Here is an 18,119-nt window from a genome sequence, read left to right on the forward strand (position 1 = left end):
GCTACAGGTCAAACCAATGTGACTACCCTTCCATCCTTGCTGTTTATTAGGTAAACAGCACTCACCTTGAGGCAGGAGATTAAGTGCTCCTACTGGGCCTGCAACACCAGAACCCCAACATCTCCACTCAAATGAGGGTGACCATGTCAATGGCAGAATCTCCCATCTCATCTGTGGCCTACACAAGTCAGCCACTTCAGAACACTTCACAGGTGAAGATGCCCTCCGCACTAATGTGTTTCTCAATGCTGTGGGGGAAAGGAGTGTCCTCTGGGTCCCAAACAGCAGCTGCCTGGTCCACCAACACATTGACTTCAAAGGCATTTCAATTCAAGTGACCACAGGTGGTAACTCTTGAAACCGAGTCCCCCTAAAACCGAGTTCCCTTGCCAGGTTGATGATTAACTTCTCTATCCAAAACTTTATTCCCTCTCTTGTCCCACTCATGATCCCCTCAGGATTGAGGAGTATCAAAGGAAAGGGGGGACTGACACTGAACAGAACCCTTCAGGGCCCTCCTGGGTACAAAAGCACCGCTGTGTTCCCTGTTTCTTGTCTGTAGAAAAAGGCTTTGGCCTCCTAGGCCCTCCCTGAGTTCCAAAGGACTGACTCAAGCAGTTACTAATTAGGGAAGTGAGGAAATGCAGAAACAAAGGAAAAGCAGTCAAAGAAACGAAACTGAGTTATTTGTAGACAGGTGGATGGACCTAGAGTCTGTCATACAGAGTGAAGTAAGTCAGAAAGAGAAAAACAAATACCGTATGCTAACACATATATAGGGAATCTAAAAAGAAATGGTCATGAAGAACCTAGGGGCAAGACGGGAATAAAGACACAGACCTACTAGAGAATGGACTTGAGGATACGGGGAGGGGGAAGGGTAAGCTGGGACGAAGTGAGAGAGTGGCACGGACATATATACACTACCAAACGTAAAACAGATAGCTAGTGGGAAGCAGCCGCATAGCACAGGGAGATCAGCTCGGTGCCTGGTGACCACCGAGAGGGGTGGGATAGGGAGGGTGGGAGGGAGGGAGATGCAAGAGGGAAGAGATATGGGGACATATGTATATGTACAGCTGATTCACTTTGTTAGAAAGCAGAAACTAACACACCATTGTAAAGCAATTATACTCCAATAAAGATGTTAAAAAAAAAAAGAAAGAAAAGCAGTCAAGAAACAATAGTGCAGTGATAAAGCAGAGTCCTAGTTTCTCCACAAGAGATAACAATTTGATACATATCTTTGAGCTGTTATGCAGAAACTAAGATCCCCTGACCAGGTGGAGGATGGTGACTCCATGCTGACCACAAGCACACAGACCCCAGACTGGTTAGAACCAGAATGCTGATGATTAAGATCCCTGAAACAGCACCCTGTTTCCTCACAACCAACCAATCAGAGGAAAGTCATGCACCCTGCAGCCCTCACCCCAGATGTTGCCTTTAAAACCCTTCCCTGAAAGTCAGCAGGGAGTTAGAGTCTTCTGAACACAAGCAGCCAGTTCTCCTTGCTTGGCACCCGGAAAATAAACACTGTACTTTCCTTCACCAACAACCCAGTGTCAGTAGATTGGTTTTGCTGCGCAGCAGGTGAGTGGACCCAAGTTCTGTCCAGTAACGCAACTGCAACTCTTTCACCATTGTGTGCCATGGAACACTAATGATTCATCCTCTATTACCAACTGGGTCCTTACTATCTTCAGATCCACCTAGACTGGATGACCTATCCCCGATCCCCACTTCCTTCAGGGCCCTTTGCTTGCAACCAATTTTGGTGTCAAGTACTCTATTAATCAAAGTCCCCACTTCCTTATGCCAGATATTCATTCTAGCTATTTTATAAAAATAAGACATCTTTAATAAAACATATCACCCAGCTTACAAAAATTCTGTGAGGGCCAGAAAAGTGGGCCTGGATGCCGCACAGCCAGGGGAAGCCCTCTCACGCCATGGGACTGGTAGAGCTGAAACACCCCTGCTGCCTATGAGCTAACCAACATGTATGACAGAGACTGAATTCTAGGCTCTCTGCTGTGGCTGCCCGTAAAAACCAGAGACCTCTCCCATGATACATAGCTGATCCTGCATGTGGCTCCCACATTACTCAGTTCCTCCTCCAAGTTTCACTATGGTGCATAGGCTCGATACATAGAGATCTTCTTTGGGACCCTAGACAAAAGGGGGTCTAGGAAACATACACACACACACACACACACACACACACATACACACACACATACGAACGGAGGTCTCCATTCTTGTTTTTAGCTTTCCAGTTCTCTACAGTACAGGAAAACATGTAAGAGTGTTTATGAGTGTTGGAATAGTTGCCAGCTCAGCCAACTTGAGGTATATTCCACAGGACCAATTTTTTTGCTGTCATAAATGGTATACTCACAATGAAAATATTATTTTCCATTTCGTGCAATTATTTTGTGTATATTAGTCTTACATCCAATAAACTGGTTAATCACTATTATTATAATATTCCATAGATCCTCTTGAGTTTTATATGAAGACAATTATACTCACAGTTTTGTTCCTTTTCACTTTTACACATGTATTAATTAATGTATGTATGTATTTTGGCTTACTGCAATGCCTAGGAGACTCAGTAAGATGTTGAACAGAAGTGATTATATGAATCATCTTTGCCTCTTCTGAGTTTGAATGGAATGCTTTTAATGTCTCACTATTACGTACGGTGTTTGCTGTAGTTTTTGTAAAGTACACATTATCATTTTAAAGAAATATCTTTCTATTCCCAGTTAGCTAAGAGTTATTTTTGTGGTTGTTTAATCTTGATTGGTTGTTGAATTTTATTGCATGCATTTTTTTTCTGGAATCTTTGTGATAATCATCCTTTTCTTGCTCCTTTATCCTATTAATGTGTTGAACTACATTATGAATCTCCTAATGTTAAACCAACATTGCAAGTTTGGTATAAACACAACTTTGCCCTGCTGTATTATCTGTTTTAGCCATTGCTGGATTAAGTTTGCCATTATCTTATTTCTATTTTTTGCATTTTTATAACTAATTAAGATTGACCAGTAATTTTGCCTTCTCATGCATGCTTTGTCAAGAATAAGCTTAATATTAATATTTTCTGTTTCCCCAATATAAAGTTCTTTTTTCTAGAATTCACCCATTTAGTATTAATTTTCAAATTATCAGCATATCTTTTTCATAATATTATCTTTTAAAACTTTACTGTCAGTACAAGCAAGACACCTGCTTCGAAAGTGGCTTATCTGTGCCTTCTAATTTTCTTGACCCATACTGCCAAAGCTTTCCTTATTTTTTTATATTTTGAAAGCACTAACATCTAGCATTTTTATTCAACTCTTCCATATCTGTTACCGATTTCATTAACTTTGGCTCTAACTTTTATTATTTTTTTCTTGCCAATATGGAAATGCATGAGATGATTTTTATCAAGTATGTGACAAATCCACAGTCTTTTCACCTACCATCATGTTTTCTTTTATAATTGTTATCTTCGAATAGCATGGATATCCAAATATCCAGTACATTTAATTACTTGGAAAAGACCTGTGGTTTACCAATGTGGGGGGTTTAATTAAATCCATTGTTGGAATATCAGATGATTAAGGGAGATGGAACTGCAGCACTGAAGCAAAGGAACTTCTATAAGTACATATGAACTTCATTGAAGAGGACAGCATACAATATAGAAAGGAGTAGGAACAGAAAGAGCACGGACTTTGAAATCATATATCCAGAATGTGCTCTGTCACTTACTGCGTATGTGATTTTAGGCGAGTATTTTACCTCTCTGAGCCTCAATTTCATCATGCGGTAGTGCTGTTTGCCATGGGTTTCCATTTGTCCCTGTTCCGGGGACCTGGAAGAGCTGTACTTCTTGACCTCCTTTGTTTGGGCAGGGCTGTGTATGTGACTGGTTCTGGCTAATGGGTTGTGAGTGACATGTGCTACTTCTGGGCCAGAACATATGGTTGTTGGTTTGAGACCTTGCAGGGTCCTCTTCTCCTCAGGCACAGGGACTGACAACTCTCTAGATGATGGCTGCTCTGTCAGTTTGGGTCTCCAAGTCATTCCAGCAAGAATGGCTCAGACCCCCAAAGTCCACCATCCTGTGAGGGGCATGCATCTGCCATGGACATGTAGTCGAAGTGAGGAATAAGCCCCTGAGATACGGGGACTGTCTATTGTCACAGCATAATCTAGCCTATCTTGATTCTTGTATCTTATCTGTAAATTAAAATAACATCCTCTCAGGATTTTTCTGAGGATTAAATGAGAAAACTGGTATGACAAGGTTGCCACAGTGCTTGACATATAACAGGAACTCAAAAAATGGCAGCTATAATTATTAAATAATAATAACAAACTAGTTTTGAAAAAGTGTGGAAAATTGGTATAAAATGTGAGCTATTTCATCCACTCATCCTTACGGGTAAGTTGTATCATCTTTTCAAGAGTGGGGTATTTTATTTTATTTTGAAGGCTTCCTAATGACTAGCACTTATGCACTTATTTCTTGCCATCATGATATCAGAAACATAAATTGAGGTTATATGTAAAGAATGAAAAAGTGGAAAGATTAAGCAAAAGAGAGAATGACTAATGACATAAGATAAAATGAGTTAGCAATAAGTAGTTTCTTAATGAGAAGAATAGATTATAATTATTAGTAAGCGTACACTGTTCTTAGTAAACAAAGGTACAAGTTATTAATGCGGTAGAAGAGATTTAGTTTGAACAGGCTTTCCCAAAATGTTTTCTGAGGAACACTAGTACTTCCAGTGGTCTGTGGAAAAATGTTCCATTCCCATATAGCTTGAGGAAACTACCTGCTACAGACTGAATGTTTATGTACCAACCTAGTCTCCAAGGTGACAGTATTTGCAGGTAGAGTCTTTGGTAGGTGATTAGGTCATGAGGGAGGTGCCGTCATGAATGGGATTAGTGCCTTTATAAAAGAGGACCCAGAGAGCTCCCTTGCCCTTTCTACCATGTGAGGACACAGCGTGAAGACAGCCCTTTATGAACCAGGAAGGAGGCTCTCACCAGACACTGAACCTGTTGGTGCCTTGATTTTGGACTTCATAGACTCCAGAACCGTGAAAAATAAATTTTTGTAATTTATAAGCCACCCGGTCCACGGTGTTCTACTACAGCAGCCTAAACAAGCTAAGACACTACCCTGCTCTTTGAGATTCAAGTGGCATATTATCTTAAAAATATGACAATATAGAAATCCTTTTTACCTTCATTTTTGTATGTCCCGTATTTCTTCAATGGATAAAACCATTTTTGTTGTTGCTGTCTCTCAGACATAGTGTCTTGTAGAACAAACCTGAAAGTGCTGAAATGAGAGGAAAGAAATGGCTATTATATAATAAAAAATATATATACCACCCCTTTAACCATCTCTCAAACAATATTTAAATCCCTCACAAATGTAAACACCATCTTTTTCTTGCTGCATTTTACTCATTAAGTACCATCTACGTGATTTTTATGAAATGTATCATCTATAATTTTACTTAATATGGTTTTCTTAAATAAATTCACTGTTTTTTCTCACGTGAAGGAAAGGGGAGAGCTTTCAAGGAATGTAACAAGGAATGGTTAGAAAATCAGGAGGAAAGTCAGAAGCCAATAGTGTCTGGCTGGACTAATTTAAGCCGTTTAGAGAGTCCAAGCAGAAAAAGATTATGGCATCCCACCCCACACACACTTTGAAAAACTACTGATTAGCAAAGCAAATACACAAAACAAATTCTGAACCTTAACGTGCTGGCTACTTTCACACTTTTACTGAAAAAATATCAAATTACAAAAAGTCTCTCTCCTTGCCTCTCTCTACAGAACAAATTAAGAGACAGAAATTCAGATCAATTGTGAAATCATCGATACGAACTGGCATCTAGGAGTTCTCTGGTGTTCTTAATAACAAACGTGGTCAGAGGAGGGCAGAGGACGCCATCACATGGCAGGCAGTTAATAGGAATACGGAAGAGAGATAAGCAAGAGTAGGGCTTTAATGTGGGGGTTGGGAAGGAAGGGGGAAGGGAGGGGTCCACCCAGTTTCCCGAGCCTAGCTGCCGAGAGCAGCCCATGAACGCCTGCCGCCCGCTGTCCCGCCAATTCTGAGTAAACCTCTAGGACCGGCGGGCGCCCCTCCTACCCGACTACCGCCTACCACCTACCGCCTAACGTGTCAGAATATGAAAGTCGGGGGAAAGGTTGGGATCGGAACCAGAGCCTCATCAAAGTTCCCCCTCAGCCAGGACAAGTATCTTAATTCTAAAGGTCTTCTTCACCTCTCGGTCTGACGCCTCAGAAGGCCAAGCCGAGCTACCCACCGTTGGGCACGCTCTCCACACGCGGAAAGGGGGCCCCCCTCGGTCGCGACCTTATGGCGTCACATGACTGCAGGGCGTACGTAACGTAACGCGTGCCGCCGTGGGGCCCCACCTGACTTCCAGGGGCTTGGCTGGCGGAGGCCACAGAGTAAAAGGATGCAGGTGACCTCGGGGTTCAGGAGCCCTCAATCCTGAACTGACCGAGAGAACTGAGCCTCAAGACACCACAGCATGTCCCGTGACCGTAGAATATAGACGACCAACAGCCGAAAGCTAGGTGCGGTGCGGTGTTCACATGACTGCAGGCGCTTTGCCTGCCATGTGATGGAAGCGGCCACATCCCTGTTGACTCAGGGATCTGAAGATTCTGGTAGCCAGCAATCTTCACGAGATAGAGATGGCTGAGCCTGATATGTGACCAAGGGGGATATGTGACCGACCATAGCATCCATACGACTCTCAGAAGCGGGTCACCTTTGTGACTTGGAGGGCTGAGGCTTCCACATGCCACTAGCTAGTGAGGGCCACATGACAGGATGAATCCACATGATGGGCAGGGTTTAGGAGTCTGCCATGCTCTAGCGACTTGAAAAGCTGGATCTACCACATGATCATAGTGGCAATAGGTCCAGAGAGACTACACGAGCTCAGGGTTTAAGGGCTCATGGTGCTGACATGACCAGTAGGTCTGGGCCGGCCACATAACTGTCTGGGCCTGCCACTTGATGGCCGCATCCACGTGACCATAGCCTTAGGAGCCCACAGTGCTCAAAAGCTGGGTCAGCCTCCTGAGTGTAGGATAGTGACAGTAGGGTTCTCCCGGCTGAATGTTTCAGGAGGCCGTTCTCTTCACGAGACCTGGAGAGCTGAGATTGCCCACATTACTGGGCTTCCCGTTGATGATGGTGCCTCCGGATGATCTTCCTCAGAACACAAGCTGGCTTCACCTGCCCCAACCTCTTTTTAATGTGCTAATGTGCTTCTTTCATGTGCTAATTTTTTTTCCTAATAACACGTGAAATTTAACACATAAATTAACACATAGCAATGGACTAGGTCCTCCCTAAATCCATAACCATTGCCATATTTTAGGGACTACTTCAAAAACCTAAGCGGTGGGTATAGGTAAGCTTTGTTGCCATAATTTCATGCAAGTCTAAGAGAAATTAAAGCAAACTCAATAAGTGAATTTTAGCTGTTAATTTAAAAAAAAATGTATATAATGATTACTATGTGTCAGGCACTTTAAAACGTCAACTCCTTTAATAGTGGCAATTCTATAAACTAGGTACTATGATTATTATTCCAGTTTTCACAGATGAGAAAGTGGAGGCACAGATGTGTTAAGTCACATGCCTAAGAGGTAACTGAACCTATAGGTGCCAAACCAGGGTTTACTCCCAGGCACCCTGGCTCCAGACTTTGTGTTTTGATCACCCACAAGATTCTCCAAAGAAAATTAAGAATAATTCAGTCTTCCTTATTCAGACTAACTGGAAAGCCATCGGCAGTTACTGAAAAGTTGAGATCATAGAGGACCTCTTTAAAGTGCCATTTAAATAATTTCCAGTACTACCAGTAATTAGAACTAATCCAAGCTGAAGCCAGTTAAGGCCCTCGGATTCATTTTAAGGTATAAATATAAACTTATCCTTAATAAGTGAAGTATTTGTGTATATAAAAGGTGGTATAAAATGCTAGACGTTAGTTGAAAACGTTTCCTTCTTTTATTTTTAAACACTCTAAAGAGAAATATTGCAGACTTTATGGCTCTTTTTCTCTAAAGAGAAATATTGCAGACTTTGTGGCTCTTAACGGAATTCCAGAAGTTAAAAATGAGCAGAATCTGAATTAGATATTACTGCACTTATATTTTGTTTGCATCTTCCTAGAAAGGACAGAGAAAGGGAAAGGAGAATATACAATATAGTTTTGGTTTGTGTTTTTTTTAATTGCAGTTTTACAAACGCCTCTTTTGCTGATTTGTGTGGAAAACTGAAGATCTGTCTGTATGTCCAAAATAGATTTGATGTGATCTTGCTCGTTTGCTGGCTTAGGCAAACTTAATGCTCTACAAGCAGTGGGATTATTTTGCTGGCACCCTGCAACGTGGCATGGCTACATAAATAACCTGAAGAAAATACAACAGACCAAATTTTGCACCATGGTTAAATTTGAATATACTAGTAAGGATAACAGACTGTGTTTGTAGTTCTAAGCCTACTGAAAGATGTAGTGATTTTTTGGAGTGACTCTGTTTGGGCACATTGGTGTTACTTAGATAATATTGGAAAATTATTTATGGGACACATGTAAATGCAGGGTATGAAAATGGAGCCACATGTTTACAACAGAGCCTATTATGAAACTTCAAGATGGATTTAGGAAGCATCTGTATACAATCACTGGATGGAATCTGACATCAAGATCTGATGTCTGTCCCAACTGTAGTTTCTGTACTGGACAAATCCACTAATGGTGATTGAGGTCAACTTCTTTCACCAAAAGAAAAACCCTGGAGTTCTAATTATAACTTTTCTTTGGAAGGGTCAGATATTCTCCTGTCAGAATTAATGGTCGTATCATTTATTCTTTCCCTGCGATGATTACCAGGAGTTATTCTAGGCTTAAAAAATATATTTAGTTACACCAGTGGGTGCCCGTCAGCTCTTTCTAACATACATTGGGGGAGGGACGCTAAGGCTATGGATAAACACCTGTATGAACACAGCTTATATGAGCTAGGCCGTTTAGGCACTGCATGTATCAGGTGCTGTGTCTATTTAGGTGAGGCAGGCTGATAAGCTATTCTTCTTGAATGTTGTTTGGCAAGGTTTACTGGGAACAACTTTTACTTCTTTTATATTTCTGTTTTGGAGGTCAGTGCTAGTGGCTTTGTTCAACACAGATAAATGGGAAAGGAGAATAACAGACATTTGTGATGCTGCTAAATTAAACACAAATACTCAAATGCTTTTGGTTCAAACACAAATATGTACAACTCAAGTAGAGATCCTATGTGAATTTACTTTCAGAAAGTAAAATTGACTTAATCTGGAAACATTATCCAAGAGAACTTATCAGATATTGCTGTACCTTTATAGAAATGGTAATCGAAACGTTTTTCTTTGTTCCTTTAAGAAACTCGCTAATTAACTAGAAGTGACTTTACTGTCAGTGTCAAGCAGTGGGAAAGAAGAGAAACAATTGTAGATGGTGCTCCCTGTCAGAGTACTCAGTGTGCTCCCTTTCCCCAGCACAGTGTAAATTTTAACAGCTCTAGGGGATGAGCTCATTCTTGGGGACTACCACAGCCTGGAAACAGAAAATTACATCCACAGTGAAGACTTCTTTTGAGGCCAAAGGATGGAAAGGGGCGAAAAGGCAGGGATTCCTTACAGGGATTTTGCTCATAAACTATGTCATTTGTGATGGTATGAATCTCTGGTACAGTTTGAAAATCCCATCTGCGTGAAGACCATTTAAAATTTAAATAAGTGTGCTTCAAGGCTTTAAAAATTATTAGACAGGGAGAATTGAAGTGGTCCTAGCTTGTCTCTTGTTATCCACTCATTGTAACTATTTTTTTGCCACCCCCCCCCCAAAAAATTCTAACTATAGTCTTTGAAAGTATTGTGAGACGGGTTTTTACGTAAACAGCCACATTGTTTTTTTGTTACGATATCACACTGCCATCTACTGCTGGTGGATATGTTCCCATATGATGTAAATGAGTGACCTTTGCCAGTTTTCTTTAGAATAAAAGCAGGCTTTGAGGACTAAGTTCTATCAATGAACTTTGCATTTCTGTAACATCACCAGATGATTTTTGAATTATCTACTTCATGTAGCCTGTTTGGGTCCAATGATAATCTAAAATGTACATGATGCTCTACCTTTTTTTTCCCCACAATATCTGGTAAAACATGGCATATCCTGTGCTCTCTCAAAACTGGCAGGCACTTGCAATAGTTGACTATCACTGGATTCTGAAATTCTAATTTACTCTAGTGTATCTGTTTTTATATGGGACACTTTGATGCAATTCAAAGTCTCTCAAATAGGGAGGGAGATCAAGATGGTGGAGTAGGAGTATGTGGAGCTCACCTCTCCCCACAAACACATTAAAAATACCCCTACATGTGAGGCAATTCTCGCAGAAAACCAACTGGAAACTGGCAGAAGATCTCCTACACAACCAAAGCTGCAAGGAATATCTCTACATATCCAGGAAGGACAGAAAAAAATTTTAAAGGCATGAGGACGGTCCTGGCACCCCTGGGAGAGATCTGTAAAGGAGGAAAGGTACACATAGGCAGACCCTTGCCCCGGGGAGCCCCCTTGCCTGCTGGAAAAGCCGCTGGGATAGATGGAGGGGCTGGAAAAGCCTACACTCTACTCACAAGGAGTGCGTGCATGCTGGCTTGTGAACAATCAGGGCAGAGAGAGACTGGCACTGGTGGCTGCTGCCTTGCTGCACTTCCCAATCCAAAGCACACACAGTGTGGTGGGGCCACAGATGCACACAGCAGCTGAGCATTGAATTTTAGGTAGACAGGTCCAGGGAGAGGACTCGATCTAGATGTGTGGAGACAGCCCGGAGGGCCTGGGGTATGGTCTGGGCCAAACCAAGGAGCCCATTGTCAGCCCGCACATAGTGGGGGCAGGTCCTGCCACAGTGCCCATTGTCAGTGTGCACACAGTGGGGGCAGGTCTGGCCATGGTGGACTTTGCCAGCACATGCACCAGATGGCACCACGGAAAGGCACAGCAGCTGGGCACTGCATCTCGGTTGGACGGGCTCTGGGCAGGAGTATGCAGCCGTTCATTTCACGGTGGGAGCACAATGGCCCCGCTCACTCTACACCATAGCTTGGAGCCAGATCTGGAGCTGACAGGTCCTGGGAGAGGTCTGCCACAGAGGCAGCCCAGGTTGCAGGCAGCGGCACAACCACCTCAATTCCTGCAGCCACAGGGCCCCGGCCCCCAGCACCAGCCTACTCCACACCACAGCCCAGCACTAGGTCTGGGATGAACACAACAGAGAAAGGGATGCAACCTTGGGCTGCTTCTGGGCAGAACCGTGGATGCCTGCACGGGAGGCACGTAGGTTTGCGGTGACCACACAGACCTCATTTGCTTCAGTGGTCACCTCGTTTGCATCAGGGCATGTGCTCAGGGGCAATGGAAGCTGACTGAACCTGACCCTCAGGGCTTCTACTCCAACAGCTGGGAAGCAGACCCCAGCCCCAACAGGGCTGTGACAGCCATAGAGCAAAGAGGAGGCCCCAGCCAACCACCAGTGCATGCTCTGGTCAACACAACTTCAAACACACGCCCTATCAAGAGAACAAGGCTTGCATTCCTGTATACTAATGATGAAAAATATGAAAGTGAAATTAAGAAAACACTCCCGTTTACCATTGCAACAAAAAGAATAAAATACCTAGGAATAAACCTACCTAAGGAGACAAAAGACCTGTATGCAGAAAATTATAGGACACTGATGAAAGAAATTAAAGATGATACAAATAGATGGAGAGATATACCATGTTCTTGGATTGGAAGAATAAACATTGTGAAAATGACTCTGCTACCCAAAGCAATCTACAGATTCAATGCAATCCCTATCAAACTACCACTGGCATTTTTCACAGAACTGGAACAAAAAATTTCACAATTTATATGGAAACACAAAAAACCCCGAATAGCCAAAGCAATCTTGAGAACGAAAAATGGAGCTGGAGGAATCAGGCTCCCTGACTTCAGACTATATTACAAAGCTACAGTAATCAAGACAGTTTGGTACTGGCACAAAAACAGAAATATAGATCAATGGAACAGGATAGAAAGCCCAGAGATAAGCCCACGCACATATGGTCACCTTATCTTTGATAAAGGAGGCAAGCATATACAGTGGAGAAAAGACAGCCTCTTCAATAAGTGGTGCTGGGAAAATTGGACAGGTACATGTAAAAGTATGAAATTAGAACACTCCCTAACACCATACACAAAAATAAACTCAAAATGGATTAAAGACCTAAGTGTAAGGCCAGACACTATCAAACTCTTAGAGGAAAACATAGGCAGAACACTGTATGACATAAGTCACAGCAAGATCCTTTTTGACCCAGGTCCTAGAGAAATGGAAATAAAAACACAAATAAACAAATGGGACCTAATGAAACTTAAAAGCTTTTGCACAGCAAAGGAAACCATAAACAAGACCAAAAGACAACCCTCAGAATGGGAGAAAATATTTGCAAATGAAGCAATGGACAAAGGATTAATCTCCAAGATTTACAAGCAGCTCATGCAGCTCAATAACAAAAAAAACAAACAACCCAATCCAAAAATGGGCAGAAGACTTAAATAGACATTTCTCCAAAGAAGAGATACAGATTGCCAACAGACACATGAAAGAATGCTCAACATCATTAATCATTAGAGAAATGCAAATCAAAACTACAATGAGGTATCATCTCACACCGGTCAGAATGGCCATCATCAAAAAATCTAGAAACAATAAATGCTGGAGAGGGTGTGGAGAAAAGGGAACACTCTTGCACTGTTGGTGGGAATGTAAATTGATACAGCCACTATGGAGAACAGTATGGAGGTTCCTTAAAAAACTAAAAATAGAACTACCATATGACCCAGCAATCCCACTACTGGGCATATACCCTGAGAAAACCATAATTCAGAAAGAGTCATGTACCAAAATATTCATTGCAGCTCTGTTTACAATAGCCAGGACATGGAAGCAACCTAGGTGTCCATCATCGGATGAATGGATAAAGAAGATGTGGCACATATATACAATGGAATATTACTCAGCCATAAAAAGAAATGAAATGGAGGTGTTTGTAATGAGGTGGATGGAGTTAGAGTCTGTCATACAGAGTGAAGTAAGTCAGAAAGAGAAAAACAAATACAGTATGCTAACACATATATATGGAATCTAAGGGGAAAAAAAAAAAAAAAAGAGGTCATGAAGAACCTAGTGGCAAGATGGGAACAAAGACACAGACCTACTAGAGAATGGACTTGAGGATATGGGGAGGGGGAGGGGTGAGATGTGACAGGGTGAGAGAGTGTCATGGAGATATATACACTACCAAATGTAAAATAGATAACTAGTGGGAAGCAGCCGCATAGCACAGGGAGATCAGCTCGGTGCTTTGTGACCACCTAGAGGGGTGGGATAGGGAGGGTGGGAGGGAGGGAGATGCAAGAGGGAAGAGATATGGCAACATATGTATATGTGTAACTGATTCACTTTGTTGTAAAGCAGAAGCTAGCACACCATTGTAAAGTAATTATACTTCAATAAAGACGTTTAAAAAAAAAAAAAAAAAAGAGAACAAGGGCCAGCACACTTTAAGGAAATACGTGGCAAGCACCCACACCCAAACCAGCCCTTGCACCAAAAATATTGGACTCATACCGTCTACACAGGGATCCTCCAACCTAAAAACACACCTTCAAGAACACAGTAGATTCATGCTTCTCCTAAATTCAGAGACAAAGAAAGTTAAGTAGAATGAAAAACAGAGGAACTATCCCCAATGAAAAGAACAAGAGAAATCCCCTGAAGGAACAAATAATGAAAGAGACCTCACCAGTCTACTAGACCCCAGATTCAGAAAGGTGGTAAGAAAAAGGCTAAAGAAATTAAGAAAGATTATTGATAGACATGCAGATCACTGCAACAAGGAACTAGAAACTATAAAGAGAAATCAATCAAAACTAGACAACTCAATTGCCGAGATAAAAAACAAACTAAAAGCATTAAATAGCAGACTAAACAAAGCAGAAGAATAAATAAGTGATCTGGAAGATAGAATAATGGAAATCACCAAATCAGAACAGCAGACAGAAAGATAAATTTTTAAAAATGAAGAAAACATATGAGATCTATAGGATAATATAAAGCATGCGTAATATGCATAATCATATGCATAATGTGCACAGTCATATGCATAATAGGGGTACCAGAAGAAGAAGAGAGAGAAAAGGGGATAGAAAATGTATTTGAAGAAATTATGGCTGAAAACTTCCCAAACCTAAAGAAGAAAACCGATATCCAGGTACAGGAAGCACACAGGGTCCCACACAAGAAGAACCCAATTAGAGTGACACCAAGACGTAGCATAATTAAAATGGCAAAAGTGGAAGATATAGAGAACTACAAAGTCAACTGGAAAACAAGGTTTAAAATGGCAGTAAGTACATACTTATCAATAATTACTTTAAATATCAGTGGACTAAATGCTCCCATCAAAAGACAGAGTGGCTGAATGGATAAAAACAAACAAACAAACAAAAACAAGAACCTACAATATGCTACCTATAAGAGACTCACTTCAGGGCACAAGACACAGACAGATTGAAAGTGAGGAGATGGAAAGCTATTTCATGCAAATGGAAACAACAAGAAAGCGGGGTTAGCAATACACATATCAGACAAAACAGACTCAAAACAAAGTCCATAAAGACAAAGAAGGACATTATATAATGATAAAGGGATCAATAACGAAGAGGATATTACACTTGTTAGCATATATACACCCAATATAGGAGCACCTAAATATATAAAACAAATAGTTACAGACATAAAGGGAGAAATTAACAGGAATACTATAATACTAGGAGACTTTAACACCTCACTGACATCAATGGACACATCTTCCAGACAGAAAATCAATACGGCAACAGAGGCCCTAAATGACACAATAGACCACTTGGACTTAATTTCTATCTACAGGACACTACATCCCCCAAATAAACAGAATACACATTCTTTTCAAGCGTGCAAGGAACGTTCTCTGGGAGAGGCCACGTACTAGGTCAAAAAACAAAACTCAGCACATTTAAGAGGATAGAAATGACTTCAAGCATCTTTTATTACCACAATGTTATGAAACTGGAAATCAACCACAGAAAGAAAAATGGGAAAAGAACGAATACATGGAGACTGAACAACATGCTCCCAAAAAACCAGTGGGTCAATGATGAAATCAAAGAAGAAATCAGGAAATACCTCAAGACAAATGACAATGAAAACACAACCTTCCAAAATCTATGGGAAAGTACATAGCGATTCAGGCCTTCCTCAAGGAACAAGAGAAATCTCAAATAAACGAAAAGAGGAAAAGAATTAGAAAAAGAAGAACCAAAAAAATCCCAAAGTCAGTTCTTTGGGAAAGATCAGAGGGAAACAAATAAAATAGAGATAAAAATAGAAAAGATCAATAAAACCAAGGGCTAGATTTTTGAAAAGACAAACAAAATCGACACACTTCTAGCCAGGCTCACCAAGAAAAAAAGAGAAAGGGCTCAAATAAACAAAATAAGAAATGAAACAGAAGCAACAACCAATACTGCAAAAATACAAAAACAAACCCATAAAAACCAGAAAACATAAGAGAATACTATGAACAGTTATATGCAAACAAATCAGACAACCACGAAGAAATGGACCAGTTTCTAGAAATATACAGCCTGCCAAATTTGAGTCAAGAAGAAACAGATAATTTGAACAGACCAATCACTAGAAGTGAAATAGAATCTGTAATTAAAACAAAACAAAAACCTCCCTGCAAACAAAAGTCCAGTACCAGACAGCTTCAACAGTGAATTCTACCAAACATACATAGAACTTATACCTATACTTCTCAAACTCTTCCAAAAGACTGAAGAGGAGGGAACAGTCCCAAATTCATTCTATGAAGCCACCATCACCCTGATACCAACACCAGACAAAGACACTACCAAAAAAGATGATTACAGGCCAATATCTGTGAAGAATATAGATGCAAAAATCCTCAACCACGTATTAGCAAACCGAATCCAACGATACATTAAAAAGGATCATACACCGTGATCCAGTTGGATTCATTCCAGTTGCTCTGATAGCCTTATGGGAGTTCCCCTGTATGTTATTTGTTGCTTTTCCCTTGCTGCTTTTAATATTCTCTCTTTATCTTTAATTTTTGCCATTTTAACTACAGTGTGTCTTGGTGTGATCTCCTTTGGCTTGACCCTGTTTGGGACTCTCTGAGCTTACTAAACCTGGATATCTCTTTCCTTTCCCAGGTTAGGGATGTTTTCAGCTATCATGTCTTCAAATATGTTCTCTGCCCCTTTCTCTTTCTCTTTCTCTTCTCCTTCTCAGACCCCTATAATGCAAATGTTAGTACACTTGCTGTTGTCCCAGAGGTCTCTTAAACTGTCCTATTTCTTCTTCTCTTTTTTCTTTTTTCTATTCTGCTTCAGTTATTTCTACTACTCAGTCTTCCAGCTTGCTCGTCCATTCCTCTGCATCATTTCATTTACTGTTGATTCCTTGTAGTGTATTTTTCATTTCAGTTACTGTATTCTTCTCTGTGTGGTTCGTCTTCATATTTTCTAAATCTTTGTTAAAAACTTCTCACTCTGTTCATCCAATCTTCTCCTGAGTTCTTTGAACATCTTTATGATCATTACCCTGAACTCTTTATCAGGTAGATCGCCTATCTCCACTTCACTTTGTTCTTCTTCTGGGGTTTTATCGTGTTCCTTGGTTTGGATTAGATTCCTTTGTTGCCTCATTTTGTCCAATTTGCTATTTTATTTCTCTGTATCTGGTAGGTTGGCTCCATTTCCCAACCGTAGAGAAGTGGCTTTTTGTAGGAGATGTCTTGTGTGTCCCAGCCGAACTCTCCCCTCTAGTCACCAGAGCTATATGTTCTAAGGGTGCCCCCTGTTAGGGCTGCGTGTGTCCTTCTGTTGTGACCAGCGCACTACTGTGGGTGGTGGGGTAGGTGTGGCTGTCCCCTGGTCCAGTGGGTTGCCAGGCCCTGCTTTGTGCAGAGGCTGGTGGCCACTGGCGAGTGAGGCTGGGTCATGAGGCTGCTGGCTGCAGTGCCCCAGGAAGTCCCGGGATTAGCTCTGGCCCACTGGTGGGTGGTGCTAGGCTCTGCAGTGGGTGGTGGTGGAGCTAGAGGTCCTGTATCTAGTGTCAGCCTGCTGGTGGGCAGGGCCAGTTCCACATGGCTGGCTGCCGGGTTTGGGGGTGTCCAAAAGCTGGTGTTGGCCCACTGTTGAGTGGGGCTGGATCCCAGGGCAGCTGGCTGAGGGGTCCAAGGTGTCTTGGAACTGGTGTTGGCCTGCTGGTGGGTGGGGCTGTGGCCCAGGGAGTCCTGGATCTAGTGCTGGCTCACTGGTGGGCAGGGCCAGGTTCCTGGGTCACTGGCTGCAGGGCCTTGGAGTCCTGAAGCTACTGTCGGTTTGCTGGTGTGTGGGGCCAGTTCCTGACATGGCTGGGTATGCGGTCTGGGGTGTCCCAAAGCTGGCGTCATCCCACTGGTGAGTGGGGCCAGATCCAGGAGCAGCTGCTTGAGGGGCCCAATGTGTCCCAGAGCTGGTGCCAGCCTGTTGGTGTATGGGCTGGGTCCTGGTATGCCAGGCGGCAGGGCTGCGGTGGTTCTTGGGCTAGTGTTCCAAGAGGAATATTCCTTTTTACATATTTACAAATATGTACATTAACAGATGTTCTTTAATTTTATTATATTTTTATGAGAAAGAATTTCTTCTAAAAGCTTGAAGCTTTTAGAGATATTCCATATTGAAATTTAATGGTGCTCTTTAAAGAAAATTGTTGCTGATCATAAATGTTGACAATTTTCTTGCTGCTCATCTTTCATATCTTTATGAACTCTGTGTTGTATGTTTACAGAATGGTAATACTTGATAAAATTGTAACTATAAAGAATCCAT

This window comes from Eubalaena glacialis, chromosome X (assembly GCF_028564815.1).
Source record: "Eubalaena glacialis isolate mEubGla1 chromosome X, mEubGla1.1.hap2.+ XY, whole genome shotgun sequence".
Lineage (NCBI taxonomy): Eukaryota > Metazoa > Chordata > Mammalia > Artiodactyla > Balaenidae > Eubalaena > Eubalaena glacialis.